We start from the raw sequence: 24,168 nt of genomic DNA on the forward strand, positions 1-24,168 counted from the left end.
TGCACGTTTGAGCGCATGCATGCATCTGTGTCATACCATAGCACTCAGAGGGTTGCTCGCTAAGCACCTCTCCACAGCCTGTAACTTCTTCTGGCTGTTTAACCACGGCTTCACTCCTACATTCACTATGTAATCACACCAGTCACTCCTACATTCACTATGTAATCACACCGGTCACTCCTAAACTCATTATGTAATCACACCAGTCACTCCTAAACTCGTTATGTAATCACACCGGTCACTCCTAAACTCGTTATGTAATCACACCAGTCACTCCTAAACTCATTATGTAATCACACCAGTCACTCCTAAACTCATTATGTAATCACACCGGTCACTCCTAAACTCGTTATGTAATCACACCAGTCACTCCTAAACTCATTATGTAATCACACCAGTCACTCCTAAACTCGTTATGTAATCACACCAGTCACTCCTAAACTCATTATGTAATCACACCAGTCACTCCTAAACTCATTATGTAATCACACCAGTCACTCCTAAACTCATTATGTAATCACACCAGTCACTCCTAAACTCATTATGTAATCACACCGGTCACTCCTAAACTCGTTATGTAATCACACCAGTCACTCCTAAACTCGTTATGTAATCACACCAGTCACTCCTAAACTCATTATGTAATCACACCAGTCACTCCTAAACTCATTATGTAATTACACCAGTCACTCCTAAACTCGTTATGTAATCACACCAGTCACTCCTAAACTCGTTATGTAATCACACCAGTCACTCCTAAACTCATTATGTAATCACACCGGTCACTCCTAAACTCATTATGTAATCACACCAGTCACTCCTAAACTCGTTATGTAATCACACCAGTCACTCCTAAACTCGTTATGTAATCACACCAGTCACTCCTACACTCATTACGTAATCACACTGGTTTAACCATGGTATCACTCCTACACTCATTACATAATCACACCGGTTTAACCATGGTGCCACTCCTACACTCATTACATAATCACACTGGTTTAACCATGGTATCACTCCTACACTCATTACGTAATCACACCAGTCACTCCTACACTCATTATGTAATCACACCGGTTTAACCATGGTATCACTCCTACACTCATTACGTAATCACACCAGTCACTCCTACACTCATTACATAATCACAGTGGTTTAACCATGGTATCACTCCTACACTCATTACGTAATCACACTGGTTTAACCATGGTATCACTCCTACACTCATTACGTAATCACACTGGTTTAACCATGGTATCACTCCTACACTCATTATGTAATCACACTGGTTTAACCATGGTGCCACTCCTACACTCATTATGTAATCACACTGGTTTAACCATGGCATCACTCCTACACTCATTACATAATCACACTGGTTTAACCACGGTATCACTCCTACACTCATTACGTAATCACACTGGTTTAACCATGGTATCACTCCTACACTCATTACGTAATCACACTGGTTTAACCATGGTGCCACTCCTACACTCATTACATAATCACACTGGTTTAACCATGGTATCACTCCTACACTCATTACGTAATCACACTGGTTTAACCATGGTATCACTCCTACACTCATTACGTAATCACACTGGTTTAACCATGGTGCCACTCCTACACTCATTACATAATCACACTGGTTTAACCATGGTATCACTCCTACACTCATTACATAATCACACTGGTTTAACCATGGCATCACTTCTATACTCATTACATAATCACACTGGTTTAACCATGGCATCACTCCTACACTCATTACATAATCACACTGGTTTAACCATGGCATCACTCCTACACTCATTACATAATCACACTGGTTTAACCATGGCATCACTCCTACACTCATTACATAATCACACTGGTTTAACCATGGCATCACTCCTACACTCATTACATAATCACACTGGTTTAACCATGGCATCACTCCTACACTCATTACATAATCACACTGGTTTAACCATGGCATCACTCCTACACTCATTACATAATCACACTGGTTTAACCATGGCATCACTCCTACACTCATTACATAATCACACTGGTTTAACCACGGTATCACTCCTACACTCATTACGTAATCACACTGGTTTAACCATGGTATCACTCCTACACTCATTACGTAATCACACTGGTTTAACCATGGTGCCACTCCTACACTCATTACATAATCACACTGGTTTAACCATGGTATCACTCCTACACTCATTACGTAATCACACTGGTTTAACCATGGTATCACTCCTACACTCATTACGTAATCACACTGGTTTAACCATGGTGCCACTCCTACACTCATTACATAATCACACTGGTTTAACCATGGTATCACTCCTACACTCATTACATAATCACACTGGTTTAACCATGGCATCACTTCTATACTCATTACATAATCACACTGGTTTAACCATGGCATCACTCCTACACTCATTACATAATCACACTGGTTTAACCATGGCATCACTCCTACACTCATTACATAATCACACTGGTTTAACCATGGCATCACTCCTACACTCATTACATAATCACACTGGTTTAACCATGGCATCACTCCTACACTCATTACATAATCACACTGGTTTAACCATGGCATCACTCCTACACTCATTACATAATCACACTGGTTTAACCATGGCATCACTCCTACACTCATTACATAATCACACTGGTTTAACCATGGTATCACTCCTACACTCATTACATAATCACACTGGTTTAACCATGGCATCACTCCTACACTCATTACATAATCACACCGGTTTAACCACGGTGCCACTCCTACACTCATTACATAATCACACTGGTTTAACCATGGCATCACTCCTACACTCATTACATAATCACACTGGTTTAACCATGGCATCACTCCTACACTCATTACATAATCACACTGGTTTAACCATGGCATCACTCCTACACTCATTACATAATCACACTGGTTTAACCATGGCATCACTCCTACACTCATTACATAATCACACTGGTTTAACCATGGTATCACTCCTACACTCATTACATAATCACACTGGTTTAACCATGGCATCACTCCTACACTCATTACATAATCACACCGGTTTAACCACGGTGCCACTCCTACACTCATTACATAATCACACTGGTTTAACCATGGTATCACTCCTCACTCCCGGCCGTTCTACAACCCAGCGTATTAAGGCTAGAGTGGCTCTGTATCATAAGCAGTCTGGTGGTTGTTGGCAGCTGTCTTGCGGCATGAGGTCATCCCCCCCAAAAGCCAACCTCCAGCGCAAATAGGACACAGATAATGAAATTAACTGAACTGACCCAAACTAAAACCTTATTTGCAGTGTTTACATTCAGATTTATTGTGATGACATTTGATTCTGTTGTGTTACGTTGTGGTTTATGATATCTCCAGTGGCACTGAGGTGCGTTATTCTGGAAAAGAGAAAAGGGAGAGAGACACAGAACATGGAGGACAGTGGGACTGAGGATTGAGTGAGCGGTGGCTGAGAAAGAGGACAGGCTGTGTGTGTGTGTGAGCGTTCGTGTGTGTGAGCGTGCATTTGCAATCCTGTGTGTGTGTGTGAGCATCTGCGCGTGCATGAATGTATGTATGCATGCCGCCTGCTCGGGCAGAGAGCTCCAGTGTGTGCCTGGGTATCATCAGCTCAGTGTCATCTGGGTAAATGGCCTCAGTGCTATCTCTGCAGCACAGCCTGTTTACCATAATAAAACAGCTCCAATTCCTCCTCCCAGTCAATCGGCTTGCTGCCATCTACCTATTGAAGCAGCACCAATGCCTGGAATTACAAGGGTTCAGATACCCTCTGGATACACACAGCACCAATAGCTTCCCATTTCACTAGAAGGGATGTATTTACCTACTAAATAGCATCGCCAATGATTCCTATTTAAAAGGGCAATACACTGCCTATTGAAGCATCACCAATGATTCCTATTTAAAAGGGCAATACACTGCCTATTGAAGCATCGCCAATGATTCCTATTTAAAAGGGCAATACACTGCCTATTGAAGCATCACCAATGATTCCTATTTAAAAGGGCAATACACTGCCTATTGAAGCATCACCAATGATTCCTATTTAAAAGGGCAATACACTGCCTATTGAAGCATCACCAATGATTCCTATTTAAAAGGGCAATACATTCCCTATTGAAGCATCACCAATGATTCCTATTTAAAAGGGCAATACACTGCCTATTGAAGCATCACCAATGATTCCTATTTAAAAGGGCAATACATTCCCTATTGAAGCATCACCAATGATTCCTATTTAAAAGGGCAATACACTGCCTATTGAAGCATCACCAATGATTCCTATTTAAAAGGGCAATACATTCCCTATTGAAGCAGCACTAGTAGTACTGTATGTCTCATTCGTCAAAACATGAAATCACCTTGAATACTTGCAACAGATCTCAGCGAGTATCCAAGCACAAATACTTGCAAACAATTTCAACCAATAGGAAAGCACCGCAAATACTTAAGCAGGATATCATCCAATAGGAAAGAATCTCAAATATTCCAAACCCATTTCAACCAATAGGAAAGCACCTAAACACTTGCAACGTATTCCAGACAATAGCAAAGCATCTCAAAATACATTCAGAGGGATTGGAGCCAGTGGTAGAGTTGTTTCCAAGTAGACGATGAAAGAGCACTTCAGCCTGTGGTCCTCTAGGGATGCTGATACTGTACAGAGGGCAATGTCAGGCCGATGAGGCCATGCAGCACTGTGACCATTATGTCATGGCTGGGCAGAAGGGATGGTCCTCTCAGCGTCCCAGCAGAGAGCAGCCAGCTAGCCACCATGGGACTGCTGCCTAGCCACATCACGTCACTGTACCGCTAAACAGACCTGATGATGAACGTCCTACTGAGGGGATTATGAGTAACTTTTTCATCCCTTTTCTGGGAGTTGTTCATTATGGATTGAAAATGTGTGATGAACCGAGGTCAGGGTGTAGATAATGAACTGAGGTCAGGGTGTAGGTAATGAACTGAGGTCAGGGTGTAGGTAATGAACTGAGGTCAGGGTGTAGGTAATGAACTGGGGTCAGGGTGTAGGTAATGAACTGAGGTCAGGGTGTAGGTAATGAACTGAGGTCAGGGTGTAGGTAATGATCTGAGGTCAGGGTGTAGGTGATGAACTGAGGTCAGGGTGTAGGTAATGATCTGAGGTCAGGGTGTAGGTAATGAACTGAGGTCAGGGTGTAGGTGATGAACTGAGGTCAGTGTGTAGGTAATGAACTGAGGTCAGGGTGTAGGTGATGAACTGAGGTCAGGGTGTAGGTAATGATCTGAGGTCAGGGTGTAGTTGATGAACTGAGGTCAGGGTGTAGGTAATGAACCGAGGTCAGGGTGTAGGTAATGAACTGAGGTCAGGGTGTAGGTAATGAACTGAGGTCAGGGTGTAGGTAATGAACTGAGGTCAGGGTGTAGGTAATGAACTGAGGTCAGGGTGTAGGTAATGAACTGAGGTCAGGGTGTAGTTGATGAACTGAGGTCAGGGTGTAGGTAATGAACCGAGGTCAGGGTGTAGGTAATGAACTGAGGTCAGGGTGTAGGTAATGAACTGAGGTCAGGGTGTAGGTAATGAACTGAGGTCAGTGTGTAGGTAATGAACTGAGGTCAGGGTGTAGGTAATGAACTGAGGTCAGGGTGTAGGTGATGAACTGAGGTCAGGGTGTAGGTGATGAACTGAGGTCAGAGTGTAGGTAATGAACCGAGGTCAGTGTGTAGGTAATGAACTGAGGTCAGGGTGTAGGTAATGAACTAAGGTCAGGGTGTAGGTAATGAACTGAGGTCAGGGTGTAGGTAATGAACTGAGGTCAGGGTGTAGGTAATGAACTGAGGTCAGGGTGTAGGTAATGAACTGAGGTCAGGGTGTAGTTAATGAACTGAGGTCAGGGTGTAGGTGATGAACTGAGGTCAGGGTGTAAGTGATGAACTGAGGTCAGGGTGTAGGTAATGATCTGAGGTCAGGGTGTAGGTAATGAACTGAGGTCAGGGTGTAGGTAATGAACTGAGGTCAGGGTGTAGGTAATGATCTGAGGTCAGGGTGTAGGTAATGAACTGAGGTCAGGGTGTAGGTAATGAACTGAGGTCAGGGTGTAAGTGATGAACCGAGGTCAGGGTGTAGGTAATGAACTGAGGTCAAGGTGTAGGTAATGATCTGAGGTCAGGGTGTAGGTGATGAACTGAGGTCAGGGTGTAGGTAATGAACTGAGGTCAGGGTGTAGGTAATGAACTGAGGTCAGGGTGTAGGTAATGATCTGAGGTCAGGGTGTAGGTAATGAACTGAGGTCAGGGTGTAGGTAATGAACTGAGGTCAGGGTGTAGGTAATGAACTGAGGTCAGGGTGTAGGTAATGAACTGAGGTCAGGGTGTAGGTAATGATCTGAGGTCAGGGTGTAGGTAATGAACTGAGGTCAGGGTGTAGGTAATGAACTGAGGTCAGGGTGTAGGTAATGATCTGAGGTCAGGGTGTAGGTGATGAACTGAGGTCAGGGTGTAGGTGATGAACTGAGGTCAGGGTGTAGGTAATGAACTGAGGTCAGGGTGTAGGTAGTGAACTGAGGTCAGGGTGTAGGTAATGATCTGAGGTCAGGGTGTAGGTAATGAACTGAGGTCAGTGTGTAGGTAATGAACTGAGGTCAGGGTGTAGGTAATGATCTGAGGTCAGGGTGTAGGTAATGAACTGAGGTCAGGGTGTAGGTAATGAACTGAGGTCAGGGTGTAGGTGATGAACTGAGGTCAGGGTGTAGGTGATGAACTGAGGTCAGGGTGTAGGTAATGAACTGAGGTCAGGGTGTTGGTAATGAACTGAGGTCAGGGTGTAGGTAATGAACTGAGGTCAGGGTATAGGTAATGATCTGAGGTCAGGGTGTAGGTAATGAACTGAGGTCAGGGTGTAGGTAATGATCTGAGGTCAGGGTGTAGGTAATGATCTGAGGTCAGGGTGTAGGTGATGAACTGAGGTCAGGGTGTAGGTGATGAACTGAGGTCAGGGTGTAGGTAATGAACTGAGGTCAGGGTGTAGGTAGTGAACTGAGGTCAGGGTGTAGGTAATGATCTGAGGTCAGGGTGTAGGTAATGAACTGAGGTCAGTGTGTAGGTAATGAACTGAGGTCAGGGTGTAGGTAATGATCTGAGGTCAGGGTGTAGGTAATGAACTGAGGTCAGGGTGTAGGTAATGAACTGAGGTCAGGGTGTAGGTGATGAACTGAGGTCAGGGTGTAGGTGATGAACTGAGGTCAGGGTGTAGGTAATGAACTGAGGTCAGGGTGTTGGTAATGAACTGAGGTCAGGGTGTAGGTAATGAACTGAGGTCAGGGTATAGGTAATGATCTGAGGTCAGGGTGTAGGTAATGAACTGAGGTCAGGGTGTAGGTAATGATCTGAGGTCAGGGTGTAGGTGATGAACTGAGGTCAGGGTGTAGGTGATTAACTGAGGTCAGGGTGTAGGTAATGAACTGAGGTCAGGGTGTAGGTGATGAACTGAGGTCAGGGTGTAGGTAATGATCTGAGGTCAGGGTGTAGGTAATGAACTGAGGTCAGTGTGTAGGTAATGAACTGAGGTCAGGGTGTAGGTAATGAACTGAGGTCAGGGTGTAGGTAATGATCTGAGGTCAGGGTGTAGGTGATGAACTGAGGTCAGGGTGTAGGTAATGAACTGAGGTCAGGGTGTAGGTAATGAACTGAGGTCAGGGTGTAGGTAATGAACTGAGGTCAGTGTGTAGGTAATGAACTGAGGTCAGGGTGTAGGTAATGAACTGAGGTCAGGGTGTAGGTAATGAACTGAGGTCAGGGTGTAGGTAATGATCTTAGGTCAGGGTGTAGCTAATGAACTGAGGTCAGGGTGTAGGTAATGAACTGAGGTCAGGGTGTAGGTAATGAACTGAGGTCAGGGTGTAGGTAATGAACTGAGGTCAGGGTGTAGGTAATGATCTGAGGTCAGGGTGTAGGTAATGAACTGAGGTCAGGGTGTAGGTAATGAACTGAGGTCAGGGTGTAGGTAATGAACTGAGGTCAGGGTGTAGGTAATGAACTAAGGTCAGGGTGTAGGTAATGAACTGAGGTCAGGGTGTAGGTAATGAACTGAGGTCAGGGTGTAGGTATGGACATTTTATTGGTCATTGCGTTTTTATACCACCTCTCGTTTTCAGATTTACCCCTTTATAACCTTTGGCTTTTGACCCAGGCGGCTTTGCGATCTAGTGATCTGTGGGCACAGGGTGGCCCATGAGGGTTGGAGCCTGGGGGGGGGACAGTTGTGTTTGGGAGGATTTTCAACCTCTGTATCTGCTCTGGATTGGCACAGTGCCACGAGCCTCACAGGAAACCATGGAGAGGAAGAGAGAGAGAGGGGAAATGGCAACAGTTTATCTGTCTGTTAAAAGACCCCCTCCTGGATGTCTGTTTGTCTGCCTGTCTGTTTTTAAAAAAGTAAATAAAGGCATGCACCTTTATTTAACTAGGCTATTTACAATGACGGCCTACCAGAAGGCAAAAGGCCACCTCCGGGGACTGGGATAAAAAAATTTAAATATAGGACAAAACACACATCACAACACCATAACACTACATATAGTGTCACGGCCTGATCTGTTTCACCTGTCCTTGTACTTGTCACACCCCCCCTCCAGGTGTCGCCTGTCTTCCCCAATATCCCCTGTGTATTTATACCTGTGTTCTCTGTCTGTTTGTTGTCAGTTCGTCTTGTATATTTTTCAAGTCAACCAGCGTGTTTTCCTGTACTTCTGCATCTATTCTCTTTTTGCTATTCCTCCCGGTCTTGACCCTTGCCTGTCCTGTCTCTGAGCCCGCCTGCCTGACCACTCTGCCTGCCCCCGACCCTGAGCCTGCCTGCCGACCTGTACCTCTGCCTCCCTCTGGATTACCGACCTCTGCCTGCCTTGACCTGTCTACTGCTTGCCTCATTAAACCTCATTGAACATTAAACCACTTGACGCTAGGGGTCATATTTTTTTAATAAAAAAGAAAATAACGTTCCCAAGGTAAACAGACTATTTCTCAGGTCCAGATCGTAGAATATGCATATCATTTACAGATTAGGATAGAAAACACTCCAAAGTTTCCAAAACTGTCAAAAATATTGTCTGTGAGTATAACAAAACTGATTCTGCAGGCGAAAACCTGAGAAAATCTAACCCGGAAGTCATTTTTTTTAAAAATCTGTGTTTCCTGGCCCGTCTTTCTTCCATTTAAAGGGGTATCAACCAGATTCCTTTTCCAATGGCTTCCTCAGCCTGTGACCAGGCTTTAGACATAGTTTCAGGCTTTTATTTTGAAAAATGAGCGAGATTTTTCAAAACTAGTCAGGTGTCCTCTGATTAGTTCCAGCGTGCGAGAGGGGTAGCTCTCCATGTTCTTTCTATCTTTTATTGCATAGGTTACGGTCCGGTTGAAATATTATCGATTATGTTTGTTAAAAACAACCTGAGGATTGATTATAAAAAACATTTGACATGTTTCTACGAACATTACGGATACTTTTTGGAATTTTCGTCGAACGGAACGAGGCTTTGGTTTTCTGAACATAACGCGCAACCCAAATGGCGTTTTTTTGTTATAAAAAGTAATATTTATCGAACAAAAAGAACATTTGTTGTGTAACTGGGAGTCTCGTGAGTGCAAACATCCGAAGATTATCAAAGGTAAGCGATTAATTTTATTGCTTTTCTGACTTTCGTGACCATGCTAATTTGGGGCTAGCTGTTGTAGCATTGATTGATACACTCACAAAAGCTTGGATTGCTTTCGCTGCAAAGCATATTTTCAAAATCTGACACGATAGGTGGATTAACAACAAGCTAAACTGTGTTTTGGTATATTTCACTTGTGATTGCATGATTATAAATATTTTTAGTAATATTTTTGAGTCTGATACGTTTGGGAAATTTCTTCTGCCTTTCAGGACCGGAACGAGTCTGTAGTTTTCTGAACATAACGCGCAACCCAAATGGCATTTTTTTGTTATAAAAGTAATATTTATCGAACAAAAATAACATTTATTGTGTAACTGGGAGTCTCGTGAGTGCAAACATCCGAAGATTATCAAAGGTAAGCGATTAATTTTATTGCTTTTACGAATTTTGTGACCATGCTAATTTGGGGCTAGCTGTTGTAGCATTGATTGATACACTCACAAAAGCTTGGATTGCTTTCGCTGCAAACCATATTTTCAAAATCTGACACGATAGGTGGATTAACAACAAGCTAAGCTGTGTTTTGGTATATTTCACTTGTGATTGCATGATTATAAATATTGTTAGTAATATTTTGCGCCCTGCAATTCAGCGGTTGTTTAGGAAAATGATCCCGCTAAAGGGATCCGTAGCGCAGAGAAGTTTTAAACATTGTTACTTCGACAGTCTGCACCTGGGTCTTACCTTGATCTCTGATAAAGAGAGACCTAAGACAACAACATAGCATGGCAGCAACACATGAAAACACAGCATGGTAGCAACACAACATGACAACAACACCACATGGCAGCAGCACAACATGGTAGCAGTAAAACATATGGTACAAACATTATTGGGCGCAGTCAACAGCACAAAGGGCAAGAAGGTAGAGACAACAATACATTACGCGAAGCAACGACAACTGTCAGTAAGAGTGTCCATGATTGAGTCTTTGAATGAAGAGATGGAGATAAAACGGTCCAGTTTGAGTGTTTTTTGCAGCTCGTTCCAGTCACTTCCTGCAGCGACCTGAAAGGAGGCACGACCCAGGGATGTGTGTGCTTTGAGGACCTATAACTTTTAATGAACTACAATGTATATGGGCTGTAAACAGAGAGGCAGACAGACAAACAGACAGGCAGACAGGCAGACAGGCAGACAGGCAGAAAGACAGGCAGACATGTAGAAAGACAGACAGGCAGACAAGCAGACAGGCAGACAGACAGGCCTCACTCCCCTCTATCTGAGATACCTACTGCAGCCCTCATCCTCCACAACACCCGTTCTGCCAGTCACATTCCGTTAACAACACAAAATCCTATCATCCCATCAAATATCAATCATCCACCTGCCGTCATCCTAAATGGACACACAGTCACACTTTATTTCAGAGGATGACCTGCCACCTGCTAGTGGAACGATGACGGGAGGTTTCCACTGGCTGGGAAAATGCATCCTTTGTTACACTGCTTACATGACCAAGGTGTCAGGGTGACCCAGAGACCACTCTGTATTCTGAAGTCTAATGGAACACAACACAGGCTGCCTCTGCAGTCTATACAGTGAGGTAGTGTCACCAGTGGTTTCCCTGTTTGTTTTTGTGGTTTCTGTTGATTTCAAGGCTTATGTGCTTGGGTCAATGTGTTTGAGTGTGAGAGAGTGTGTGTGTGTGTGTGTGTGAGTGTGTGTGTGTGAGTGTGTGTGAGTGAGTGTGTGAGTAATCTGGCCTGTAGATCTTATTATATCATATCTGAACGATCCACAGAATGATGTTTAATAAACAGGGGTTTTCCATGACACACAGACGCAGGCAGTATGGTAAAGGAGGGCAGATGGAAATGGAAGAGAAGCATCCCTCCTCTGACAGTGAGCCTGGGTATACGGTCACACACAGACACAGGCACACACACACGGGCATATACAAACTTAAAAACACACAGGCATACACAAACTTAAACACACACAGGCAAGGAAACAGGCAAACATGCACACACACACACACACACACACACACACACACACACACACACACACACACACACACACACACACACACACACACACACACACACACACACACACACACACACACACACACACACACACACACACACACACACACACACACACACACACACACACACACCACACTCTCACACCACACTCTCACACTCTCACACTCTCACACTCAAACACATTGGCCTTGAAGTCAACAGAAACCATGGAAACGACCAGGGAAACCACTAGTGACACTACCTCACACACACACAAAGGATACAAGCTTATTCAGTGATGGGGAACTACCTCCCACACGCAGACACATCAACCAACATAATGAAGCACATGCAGTGGATAACATGCACAGTTAAAAGACACATTTGAAATGGAAATCAATGCCCCTCCTGAGAGGACGTTTCAATGGGACCATTCTAACCTAGTCAGGCTGATATAGATCTGATATTTTCTGGCGTTTTCGTCCCCTCTCTGCACCAGTGCCAACCAGCCTGACAGGAGCGTTATGAAGAGGCTAAAGGCTAAGACAACGTCCCCTAAATGTCCCCCGCACACAGATGGAGGTAGATTCACCAGTGACTAGTTAGGGGGCTCTACATCTTAAGGATTTTCCAATCCGACTGTGTAAATCAGTTACTATTTCTAGTACTTCCTGACCTTAACCTTAACCAAAATCATCGGTGACATAACTTGGAACAGAGTGAATCACGAGGAGGATGGACAGACGGTCACCGGCTCTGGAATATCTGACTCACATTTCAAGGTCTGATACCCAGCTTTGATATCACAGAAGCTGGGAAGTCTGGGAAATTCCAGTCACGGAATCCCCCCGACTTCCCCAAAACGTTCCCACAACGTTCCCACAACTAAACCGTCATTACTATTACTGGCCTAAACATACAGAAGAAGTAATACATTTTTCTTTTTTAAGTAACTGCATTACTCCTGATGCCACATGTTGCCATGGAAACGTCAATGACAAACGGCTGAGGTGCCCCTTGACAGAGAAGAGAAGACACAGTTGGTGAGACAGCTGTGCTAACTGCAAGAGGGGGAAATCCCTCAGAGCGAGAGAGAGAGACAGAGAGAGAGAGAGAGAGAGAGAGAGAGAGAGAGAGAGAGAGAGAGAGACATAATATGACATTTGAAATGTCTCTAATATTTTGGAACTTGTGAGTGTAATATTTACTGTTCACTTTTTTATTGTTTATTTCACTTTTGTTTATCCGTTTCACTTGCTTTAGTAATGTAAACATATGTTTCCCGTGCAAATAAAGCCCCTTAAATGTAATTTAATTGACAGAGAGAGAGAGAGAAAGAGAGAGAGAAAGAGAGAGAGAGATTTCTTCTCTCCACTGCCTCCTTTTCACAAACTCTGAAATATAAACACACTTTTTTTGCAATTGAGCCAAAGTCATTAAAGTATGTATGCTAGCAGGGTTATACAGTCTGTATGCTAGCAGGGATTTACAGTATGTATGCTAGCAGGGTTATACAGTCTGTATGCTAGCATGGATTTACAGTATGTATGCTAGCAGGGTTTTACAGTATGTATGCTAGCAGGGTTTTACAGCATGTATGCAGCAGGGTTTTACAGTCTGTATGCTAGCAGGGTTTTACAGTATGTATGCTAGCAGGGTTTTACAGTATGTATGCTAGCAGGGTTTTACAGTCTGTATGCTAGCAGGGTTTTACAGTCTGTATGCTAGCAGGGTTTTACAGCATGTATGCAGCAGGGTATTACAGTCTGTATGCTAGCAGTGTTTTACAGTATGTATGCTAGCAGGGTTTTACAGTCTGTATGCTAGCAGGGTTTTACAGTCTGTATGCAGCAGGGTTTTACAGTCTGTATGCAGCAGGGTTTTACAGCATGTATGCAGCAGGGTTTTACAGTCTGTATGCTAGCAGGGTTTTACAGTATGTATGCTAGCAGGGTTTTACAATCTGTATGCTAGCAGGGTTTTACATTGTGTATGCTAGCAGGGTTTTACAGTGTGTATGCTAGCAGGGTTTTACAGTATGCATGCTAGGAGGGTTTTACAGTATGTATGCTAGCAGGGTTTTACAGTGTGTATGCTAGCAGGGTTTTACAGTATGTATGCTAGCAGGGTTTTACAGTCTGTAAGCTAGCAGGGTTTTACAGTGTGTATGCTAGCAGGGTTTTACAGTATGCATGCTAGCAGGGTTTTACAGTATGTATGCTAGCAGGGTTTTACAGTATGCATGCTAGCAGGGTTTTACAGTATGCATGCTAGCAGGGTTTTACAGTATGTATGCTAGCAGGGTTTTACAGTATGCATGCTAGCAGGGTTTTACAGTATGCATGCTAGCAGGGTTTTACAGTATGTATGCTAGCAGGGATTTACCATATGTATGCTAGCAGGGTTTTTCCGGTTGGGAGCAAAAAAGAAGGGGATACCCTGGTCTGTAAATATCAACACCCTCCGTTACCCTCATGGTTATTTTCATCATAAACGGGTGAGCCCACCCTGTGGGAAATCACTTGAGAATTGAATAGAGAATCACATATCAGTAAAGGACACAAACAGGGGGATACCCTGGTCTGGAAATGTCAAACCCTTGGTCTCACTTGGTCTGTTCTTTTTAACAAGCGGGTGACCTCAGATTGAGAATCCAATATGTGTGTGTTGTGTAAAGCTTTCACCTATTAGGGGAGGCCCCATAACTCTGCCGTGTCTGTTACCGAGGAGGGACTGGTCAGGCTCATAGCTCTGCCGTGTCTGCCACCGAGGAGGGACTGGTCAGGCTCATAGTTCTGCCGTGTCTGGCACCGAGGAGGGACTGGTCAGGCTCATAGCCCTGCCGTGTCTGGCACCGAGGAGGGACTGGTCAGGCGCATAGCTCTGCCGTGTCTGGCACCGAGGAGGGACTGGTCAGGCTCATAGCTCTGCCGTGTCTGTCACCGAGGAGGGACTGGTCAGGCTCATAGCTCTGCCTGGTCTGGCACCGAGGAGGGACTGGTCAGGCTCATAGCTCTGCCGTGTCTGGCACCGAGGAGGGACTGGTCAGGCTCATAGCTCTGCCGTGTCTGGCACCGAGGAGGGACTGGTCAGGGTCTGGCTATGACACTGTAGGGTCAGCAGCATACCTCACACACCCAGGCGAGGGTACCTGCGCATACACACACACTCAGAAACAGGCAGGCACATACACACACACACAGACAGATGCGAACAAACACACACAAAAACACGCACACATACACACTCACCATTTGAATAAATACAGATTACAGTAAAGTAAGCAAGTCACTCAAGATCAAACTCTGCCATGTTCTACTTGCTCTTTCTCTCCCTATTTCTCTCTCCCCCATGTTCCCTCTTTCTCTCTCCCCCATGTTCTCTCTCCCTCTTTCTCTCTCCCCATGTTCCCTCTTTCTCTCTCCCCCATGTTCTCTCTCCCCATGTTCCCTCTTTCTCTCTCCCCCATGTTCTCTCTCCCTCTTTCTCTCTGCCCATGTTCCCTCTTTCTCTCTCCCCCATGTTCTCTCTCCCCATGTTCCCTCTTTCTCTCTCCCCCATGTTCTCTCTCCCTCTTTCTCTCTCCCCATGTTCCCTCTTTCTCTCTCCCCCATGTTCTCTCTCCCTCTTTCTCTCTCCCCATGTTCCCTCTTTCTCTCTCCCCCATGTTCTCTCTCCCTCTTTCTCTCTCCCCCATGTTCCCTCACCATCTTTCTCTCTCCACATGTTCCCTCATCCTCTTTCTCTCTCTCCATGTTCCCTCTCCCTCTTTCTCTCCCCCATGTTCTCTCTCCCTCTTTCTCTCTCCCCATGTTCCCTCTTTCTCTCTCCCCCATGTTCCCTCTCCCTCTTTCTCTCCCCCATGTTCTCTCTCCCTCTTTCTCTCTCCCCATGTTCCCTCTTTCTCTCTCCCCCATGTTGTCTCTCCCTCTTTCTCTCTCCCCCATGTTCCCTCACCATCTTTCTCTCTCCCCATGTTCCCTCATCCTCTTTCTCTCTCTCCATGTTCCCTCTCCCTCTTTCTCTCTCTCCATGTTCTCTCTCCCTCTTTTTCCACCTGTCTATCTCCTTGCTCCCTTTGTCCCTCTCCTTCTCTCTCTCTCCCTCACCCTGTCTGTCTTGGGGAACACATTAGCCGGCCAGTTGTTCCTTTCAGTGGTAGCTATTTGTGGTGTCTCGGTGCATGCCTGTACTGTGTGTCCTCTAGGAGAGAGACGTCTGATAGGCTTTTATTAACGCCCTGCCTCGGTCTGGAACACCTTGGGGACCCTGCTTTCTCCCTCTCCTTCTCCCTCTCCCTGTGAGGTCTAGAACCTTCTCCAGTCATAATGCATTTCTCTCCCTGTCTCTTCCCCTCCCTTCTCTCCCTCTTGGTTTCTCTGTTTCTCCGCTGTTTCTCTGTTTCTGTTTCTCCCTCTCTCTGCCTGACTCTCTGTGTTTCTCTCTCTCACTCACTCACTCACTTGGGCTCTCTGCAGGGATGAGGGATCTGTCTGTTTTTAGATGGACGGACAGGAGAAGTGTACAAGGGGGAGGACAGCATGGTGATATGTCATTGTGAGGGACAGGTGGTAGAGAGAGAGCGAGAGAGAGAGAGAGAGAGAGAGAGAGAGAGAGAGAGAGAGAGAGAGAGAGAGAGAGAGAGAGAGAGAGAGAGAGAGAGAGAGAGAGAGAGAGAGAGAGAGAGAGAGAGAAGAGAGAGTTTAGAGTACAGAACTACCAGGAGAGTTAAGCAATAATCCTGAGCTATAGTACGGTGCCCTTTAAAACAGCATGACAGGAGCTGGTATTGTGGATCTGGTGGTGGGCAGGAATAGACCTGTTAATTCAACAGAGATGGTATAGGGCAGTCACTCCCAGGAAAATGTTACTAACCGCCATATCCTTGTTTCCTCCAATTCCTCTCTTTCTAATCGCATTGGAGCAGAGAATCCAAAGTCCTTCCCCTGGATTTCCTCCACCAATGAGGTTTGAGAGGGAGGCCAGGAGTTGCGGAAACAAGGATGGAGGAAGCACATATTTAAATACAGTCAGACAGTCCAGTTTCAGAACTAGAACAGCAGTAACTTTCACTGCAGCCTGCTAATGCTGACAACCAACCAACTATCAACCATCTCACTCACTTAACTGTCTGTATCTCTATCTTGTGCCAGTCAAGCTTCTCATATATATTTATGTGATCACGGGGGAAGCTTCAAACATTATTCCTGAGGATTTTCAAAGAGCCTCCGGGCTCCAGAAATGCAATTTCGCAATGTTTAACCGGGGTATAGGAAAGCTCAGCGTAAAGCCATGGCATGTTAGCGAGTAGCCAGTATCCAAGATCCAGGCAATTATCTATGAGCTCAGAGGTATGATTGCATACGTAGGCAGTATACCCACAGAGAGAGAGGTGGTCTAGGGAATATTCCTCATCGATCTGGAAGAAAGGTTTTTGGTCAGGGAGAGAGTGTGTGTGTATGTATGTTTAACCTGCTTAATGAGAGATGATCGCCAAAGCCTAATAGGGCGTTCTTGGTCAGCCTAATAGGGCGTTCTTGGTCAGCCTAATAGGGCGTTCTTGGTCAGGGCGTTCTTGGTCAGCCTAATAGGGCGTTCTTGGTCAGCCTAATAGGGTGTTCTTGGTCAGGGCGTTCTTGGTCAGCCTAATAGGGCGTACTTGGTCAGGCTAATAGGGCGTTCTTGGTCAGCCTAATAGGGTGTTCTTGGTCAGCCTAATAGGGCGTTCTTGGTCAGCCTAATAGGGCGTTCTTGGTCAGCCTAATAGGGCATTATTGGTCAGCCTAATAGGGCGTACTTGGTCAGCCTAATAGGGCGTTCTTGGTCAGCCTAATAGGGCATCAGCCTAATAGGCAGTCAGCCTAATAGGACGTTCTTGGTCAGCCTAATAGGGCATTCTTGGTCAGCCTAATAGGGCGTACTTGGTCAGCCTAATAGGGCGTTCTTGGTCAGCCTAATAGGGCATCAGCCTAATAGGCAGTCAGCCTAATAGGACGTTCTGGGTCAGCCTAATAGGGCGTTCTTAGTCAGCCTAATAGGGCGTTCTTAGTCAGGCTAATAGGGCGTTCTTGGTCAGCCTAATAGGGCGTTCTTGGTCAGCCTAATAGGGTGTTCTTGGTCAGCCTAATAGGGCGTTCTTGGTCAGGCTAGTGAAGTGTGTTTGGTCAGGCTAATGAAGTGTGTTTGTGGTTGAGTTGCAGTCAACACGGTCACACTGCAGCAGTACTAGCTGGACCCGACTCAGTTCTCAGTTCTCAGTTCTCTCTCTCTCTCTCTCTCTCTCTCTCTCTCTCTCTCTCTCTCTCTCTCTCTCTCTCTCTCTCTCTCTCTCTCTCTCTCTCTCTCTCTCTCTCTCAATTCAATTCAATTCAATTCAATTGACTTTATTGACATGGCAAGTTATTATTACTTACATTGTCAAAGTATACATATCGAAAAATTTAAATAAAATATATATGTATATATATACACAATATATATATATATTTATATATAAATAAATGGTGGGATTAACAGCAATAATAATAGTAGTAGTGGACATGGGATTACCATTAATAACAGCTACAACAACAATATTAATCACTCTCTCTCTCTCTCTCTCTCTCTCTCTCTCTCTCTCTCTCTCTCTCTCTCTCTCTCTCTCTCTCTCTCTCTCTCTCTCTCTCTCTCTCTCTCTCTCTCTCTCTCTCTCTCTCTCTCTCTCTCTCTCTCTCTCTCTCTCTCAATTTTGTGAAGCCAAGCTTTTTATCATTTTCAAAGCATTGTGGTGGTGGGGGTCTACACTGGCTACATTCAAGCCCAGCACAGGGCCCCATTCTGGGGTAGATAAGAAAGCTCAGATACCGTCTTGAGCATTGGACCGAGGATCCAAGGGGGTCAGAGTTCGTATTGGGTTTATCTCATGTTTGAGTTCCAGGCATTCCACAGGCTAAACATACCCAGTTTGGACAGGAACCCCAGTGCTCCTTCTGGGGGTGAGATGGGGGGAGAATATGCTTCATTTAGTTACCTTTGACCTCGTTGAGTGACGAGTGAGACAGCGTAGAAGAGGGAGTGGCAGAGGAACTGATGAACGTTAACCCCAGAGAAATAGAATTGCAGTCATTCCATTTCTATGGTTAACCCTTTGTGTCAAGGCAAGTCAAGCCAAGCTAAACTGGGTCGGTTCCAGCTAGTACTGCTGCAGTGTGAACGTGTCGAGAGGGAAGAGAGAGGGAGAGAGAGAGAGAAAGACTGAGTTCCATTGTGTAAGCTACAGATGTATCCAACCCACATACATGGAGGCTATTCATTTCTGCATAGAGGATGAATAGAACATTCAATTTCGTGCCGCAGCAGAAACCAATGTCCAGTTCAGAAATCACACCTGTGTGTGAGTCATAGCATTCTTCTTCCCAGGGCGCCATAGAAATACATAACGAGGCGAGTTAGTCATCCTCTATTCACATGCACGGCATTGAAACACTTGACCACTGATTTTCCCTTTTGTTTGGATCTGTGTCGACGTCTGTGTCCTTCTGGGCTGTGATGGAGGTGACTAATGATGATGCGTAATGATGATGAGGATACAGAGAAGTCTTTGGACTCTGATCTGAATGGTGTCACAGTGGGCCATGCATATCTAAACCCTGGGTTTAAACCCCTAAAGGGCACCACATTATGTTGTTGTCATATAAATAAATTTGTTTTGCTCTGATTTACTCAAATTTGCTAGAATATCAACACAAAATCAACACAAATGCATTTGAATGTCATCTGATGCATATTTCCCAACAAAAACATGATAATAAATGACATCACTTTTTGGTTGGGCAGAACTAGTTGTATTGCCTAGGCCTTCTGTAAGCTGTATGCTTGAATGTGGGAGACACTGAAGGTATAAACATGCATGTCTGGATGTCCTAAGACACACATACACTGAGCCTTGCTATTGGTTAAAAGTGAAAGTAGCAGAGGCAGTGTATGGAATAGTGAGGATCCATAATGATTAAAGCCCTGTTCACACTGCAGGCCTTAACGCTCAAATCAGTTGTTGTTTTTTTCAAATCCATTTTGACATACTGACTGTCTAAACAGCAAGTTACAAGTTACCAAATCGGATTTGTGTGTGTTCAGACAGCAGTCATTTTCTGACATGGCTACACTAGTTGTCATAGTAACGACGGGTGTGTGCACTGTGTGCCGTAGGATGACTGTTGGTGGTGCTTCCTATCACTCAGAAGTTATGTAGAAACCCAAGGTGACGACTCCTGCCATGGACGTTTCACAGTTGCTTTGAATGTTCAAAATCAAAGTGCAAGAATACTTTTAAAGCTTCAAAGGATAAGATTATCCAACTTTCAAAACTAGTCCTTTTTGGGTAGCCACGGCAGTCAGTTAGCTAGCTGTTTAGCTTTATAGTACATTCACTCATTTGTTTGTAAACAATTAACAAGCTAGTTAGCTACTACATGTTCTTGTAAAACTGTAAACAGAGTAGCTAGCAAGCAACAAGATATGCCAAATAACAGTAAAAAAAACTTGAGGGCAAATAAATCAGATTTGAAGAGGCTTAAGACACAGTGGATAGAATACTGAGGATCCATAATCATTGAGACACAGTGGATAGAATACTGAGGATCCATAATCATTGAGACACAGTGGATAGAATACTGAGGATCCATAATCATTATGACACAGTGGATAGAATACTGAGGATCCATAATCATTAAGACACAGTGGATAGAATACTGAGGATCCATAATCATTAAGACACAGTGGATAGAATACTGAGGATCCATAATCATTAAGACACAGTGGATAGAATACTGAGGATCCATAATCATTATGACACAGTGGATAGAATACTGAGGATCCATAATCATTAAGACACAGTGGATAGAATACTGAGGATCCATAATCATTAAGACACAGTGGATAGAATACTGAGGATCCATAATCATTATGACACAGTGGATAGAATACTGAGGATCCATAATCATTGAGACACAGTGGATAGAATACTGAGGATCCATAATCATTAAGACACAGTGGATAGAATACTGAGGATCCATAATCATTATGACACACTGGATAGAATACTGAGGATCCATAATCATTATGACACAGTGGATAGAATACTGAGGATCCATAATCATTATGACACAGTGGATAGAATACTGAGGATCCATAATCATTATGACACAGTGGATAGAATACTGAGGATCCATAATCATTAAGACACAGTGGATAGAATACTGAGGATCCATAATCATTATGACACAGTGGATAGAATACTGAGGATCCATAATCATTAAGACACAGTGGATAGAATACTGAGGATCCATAATCATTAAGACACAGTGAATAGAATACTGAGGATCCATAATCATTAAGACACACTGGATAGAATACTGAGGATCCATAATCATTATGACACAGTGGATAGAATACTGAGGATCCATAATCATTAAGACACAGTGGATAGAATACTGAGGATCCATAATCATTAAGACACAGTGGATAGAATACTGAGGATCCATAATCATTAAGACACAGTGGATAGAATACTGAGGATCCATAATCATTATGACACAGTGGATATAATACTGAGGATCCATAATCATTAAGACACAGTGGATAGAATACTGAGGATCCATAATCATTATGACACAGTGTATAGAACACTGAGGATCCATAATCATTATGACACAGTGGATAGAATACTGAGGATCCATAATCATTGAGACACAGTGGATAGAATACTGAGGATCCATAATCATTAAGACACAGTGGATAGAATACTGAGGATCCATAATCATTATGACACACTGGATAGAATACTGAGGATCCATAATCATTATGACACAGTGGATAGAATACTGAGGATCCATAATCATTATGACACAGTGGATAGAATACTGAGGATCCATAATCATTATGACACAGTGGATAGAATACTGAGGATCCATAATCATTAAGACACAGTGGATAGAATACTGAGGATCCATAATCATTATGACACAGTGGATAGAATACTGAGGATCCATAATCATTAAGACACAGTGGATAGAATACTGAGGATCCATAATCATTAAGACACAGTGAATAGAATACTGAGGATCCATAATCATTAAGACACACTGGATAGAATACTGAGGATCCATAATCATTATGACACAGTGGATAGAATACTGAGGATCCATAATCATTAAGACACAGTGGATAGAATACTGAGGATCCATAATCATTATGACACAGTGGATAGAATACTGAGGATCCATAATCATTATGACACAGTGGATAGAATACTGAGGATCCATAATCATTAAGACACACTGGATAGAATACTGAGGATCCATAATCATTATGACACAGTGGATAGAATACTGAGGATCCATAATCATTAAGACACAGTGGATAGAATACTGAGGATCCATAATCATTAAGACACAGTGGATAGAATACTGAGGATCCATAATCATTAAGACACAGTGGATAGAATACTGAGGATCCATAATCATTAAGACACAGTGGATAGAATACTGAGGATCCATAATCATTAAGACACAGTGGATAGAATACTGAGGATCCATAATCATTATGACACAGTGGATAGAATACTGAGGATCCATAATCATTAAGACACACTGGATAGAATACTGAGGATCCATAATCATTATGACACAGTGGATAGAATACTGAGGATCCATAATCATTAAGACACACTGGATAGAATACTGAGGATCCATAATCATTATGACACAGTGGATAGAATACTGAGGATCCATAATCATTAAGACACAGTGGATAGAATACTGAGGATCCATTATCATTAAGACACACTGGATAGAATACTGAGGATCCATAATCATTATGACACAGTGGATAGAATACTGAGGATCCATAATCATTAAGACACAGTGGATAGAATACTGAGGATCCATAATCATTAAGACACAGTGGATAGAATACTGAGGATCCATAATCATTAAGACACAGTGGATAGAATACTGAGGATCCATAATCATTATGACACAGTGGATAGAATACTGAGGATCCATAATCATTAAGACACAGTGGATAGAATACTGAGGATCCATAATCATTATGACACAGTGGATAGAATACTGAGGATCCATAATCATTAAGACACAGTGGATAGAATACTGAGGATCCATAATCATTATGACACAGTGGATAGAATACTGAGGATCCATAATCATTAAGACACAGTGGATAGAATACTGAGGATCCATAATCATTATGACACAGTGGATAGAATACTGAGGATCCATAATCATTAAGACACAGTGGATAGAATACTGAGGATCCATAATCATTATGACACAGTGGATAGAATACTGAGGATCCATAATCATTAAGACACAGTGGATAGAATACTGAGGATCCATAATCATTAAGACACAGTGGATAGAATACTGAGGATCCATAATCATTATGACACAGTGGATAGAATACTGAGGATCCATAATCATTAAGACACAGTGGATAGAATACTGAGGATCCATAATCATTAAGACACAGTGGATAGAATACTGAGGATCCATAATCATTATGACACAGTGGATAGAATACTGAGGATCCATAATCATTAAGACACAGTGGATAGAATACTGAGGATCCATAATCATTAAGACACACTGGATAGAATACTGAGGATCCATAATCATTAAGACACAGTGGATAGAATTCTGAGGATCCATAATCATTAAGACACAGCATGCATCTTTGACAGTAGTTGAACCCCATCACTAGACCCACATACAAGCTTGTAGCAAAAAAGAGTGTGAGAAAGAGGGAGAGAGAGGCTGTGGACGGAGCGAGAGACAGGGAGAGAGAAAAGAGGGAGAGAAAGGGAAAGAGAGAGAAAGTGAGAAATAGAGAGTTAGATATTGTTCACAGAGAGGCTGAGTCTATAACATTCATCCACAGGGAAAAAGTTTGCAAATAGAGCATGAATATTTGATATCCATTGATTACAAATCTACTTATCTTGATATCAAATCCAATATATACTGTAATCCTTCTTTGCTTCTCGGAAACCCTTTCATCACATATTTCCCATAACTCTACCATTGCGCGTTATCAAGTTGAGCTGCCCTCACATATTTGGCGATTCTCAAATTACAGCAGTCTTAGCAAAATGTTATATTAGTAGCAATCAGTAACATTAGTAACATTGGAAATGCCATTAGGATGGTGAGTAATCACTCAGAGAGAGAGAGAGAGAGGTGTGTGTATTCCATGGCGTGTCAGAGATGTCTGGTGAGGATGTAGCTGGACTAGAAGGGAGGAGTGTGTCTGTGTGTCTGTGTGTCTGTGTGTGTGTCTGTGTGGTTTAAAAGGAGACTAGACTAGATTAATAGATAGTGGAAAACAGCAGACTGCCTCACCCCCCCCACACACACACACATCACCCCTGTACGCACACACACACACACAC

General features: G+C 43.5%; 1 long non-coding RNA gene across 1 annotated transcript in view; it reads right to left on the reverse strand.

Moving 5' to 3' along the window:
- The window catches only part of LOC139533791 (uncharacterized), a 42,086-nt gene that overhangs the window by 17,488 nt on the left and 430 nt on the right, over positions 1–24,168 (reverse strand). The gene's annotated exons all lie outside the window — the stretch shown is intronic.

The sequence above is a fragment of the Salvelinus alpinus genome, chromosome 11, assembly GCF_045679555.1.
Source record: "Salvelinus alpinus chromosome 11, SLU_Salpinus.1, whole genome shotgun sequence".
Classification (NCBI taxonomy): domain Eukaryota; kingdom Metazoa; phylum Chordata; class Actinopteri; order Salmoniformes; family Salmonidae; genus Salvelinus; species Salvelinus alpinus.